Source organism: Myotis brandtii, unplaced genomic scaffold (genome assembly GCF_000412655.1).
Source record: "Myotis brandtii unplaced genomic scaffold, ASM41265v1 scaffold13, whole genome shotgun sequence".
In the NCBI taxonomy this organism is placed as follows: Eukaryota; Metazoa; Chordata; class Mammalia; order Chiroptera; family Vespertilionidae; genus Myotis; species Myotis brandtii.
Window position 1 is genome coordinate 3,813,073 of NW_005354595.1, and position 1,464 is coordinate 3,814,536.

At 53.8% G+C, this 1,464-nt stretch overlaps 1 protein-coding gene across 3 annotated transcripts in view; it reads left to right on the forward strand.

Moving 5' to 3' along the window:
* The first annotated feature begins 7 nt into the window (after window positions 1-7).
* The window catches only part of LOC102241193 (U3 small nucleolar RNA-associated protein 14 homolog A-like), a 70,619-nt gene continuing 69,162 nt past the window's right edge, over window positions 8-1,464 (forward strand). For 2 of the 3 annotated variants that reach the window (XM_014534428.1, XM_005859791.2), the window contains exon 1: window positions 13-222. The gene's annotated coding sequence lies outside the window, so the exon portion shown is untranslated. Of the gene's footprint in view, window positions 223-1,464 lie in introns of all 3 variants that reach the window. The other variant, XR_001360838.1, reaches the window with a different exon arrangement.

Sequence of the window (1,464 nt, forward strand, 5' to 3'; positions counted from 1 at the left end):
GGAAGCCCGCGGCGTACGCAGGCGCAGTGCTTGTGTGTCGTGGGCTTCAGGGCTGCCTCGTAGCATCTGCAACCTGGGCGTTCTCCCGCTCGCCGCCGCTCCGCCTACGTCCAGGCTCCGCCCGGCGGCTCGAATTGCGCAACCCGTTGGCGTAACCGGGAGCGCAACGTGGAGACCCGGCTCGGTGGATTCCAAGCTCTGCAGCTGGGGAACTAGAGGGCGGTAGGTCGGGGCCGGGCTTAAGTGAAAGGATCGTGGTTACCACGGAAATGAGCCCGGCGCTTACCGGACGCTTGCTGTGTGGCTGAGCCCTTGTGGGGGTGACTGGTGCTTTAATCTTGAGAGCACAGACCAGCGCCAGCCAGCCTGTGCGGACCCGGAGCCTAAAGAAAAGGGCCGGTAACGGGAGGTCAAGCTCTTTCACTCCTTTGGGCAGAACTGTCCAGTGGTTCCTCATCTCACCCAGAGTAAAAAAGATGTTAAAACTCGGCCCTGAGCTCCTGCCTCTCACCACGCCTCTCTCCCGCTAGGTCTGGATGGTGGTGATGGTGGATGTTAGGCACCTGCTTCCGGCTGCCTTTGCACCCGCTGTTCCCGCCCCGAGTCCTCTCTCCCCAGACACCTGGGTGGCTCGCTCTCTCGCCTCCTTTGAATCACTGCTCACGTGTCACCTTCTTGGTGAGATCTACCTTAGCTACCCGACCTAAAGCCGCAACTTGCCTAGCTCCATGAACCTGCTCAGTTTTTTTTTCCCTGTAGCATTTATCATCGTATGTTTTTCACCTCCCTTTTCTTTTTCTTTTTTATTAAGGTATTACATATGTGTCCATATCCCCCCATTGCCCCCCCTCACCTCCCTTTTCTAAACCCCAGACTGAAACCGCAGGAAGGCAGGGATCTTGTTTTGTTAACGGATATAGAAACACGCCTGGCACATAAGACACACAAATGTTGGTGGAATCGGTGAATGGGCTTCCGGTTCCTCGTCAGTGGGATAGGAGAACCTCTATTGTATCTCCTATTATACTCACTACTCAGTTATTACTCTGAATACTTCCAGTCACCAAATGTGTGGGATTTCCCCCCCTACACTGGGCTTTCTTCCATTATCTACAGACATCAACTAGATGCCCTACAGTTCAACTAAATTCTGACACTATCTACCTTTGAGATAGCATCCGATCCCACAAGCTAAGGGCTCAGTCCCACAAGACTGCCCGAACTTCAGATGCCAGTTGCAAGTGCCAGCTTGTTACTGGTACTTCAGCTGACTGGCTATAAACTAGAGTTCCTACAACTTCCTTCATGAGTTTGATCATTTGCTAGAACTTGGGGAAACACATTCGCCAGTTTATCCTCCTATATAATAAAAGGCTAATATGCAAATTGTCCCCTTTGCCAGGAATTCCACTGGGAGGCCGACCAGGGGGCGGGGCCAGGCAGCCGCCCCCAGCCCCTCCCCCC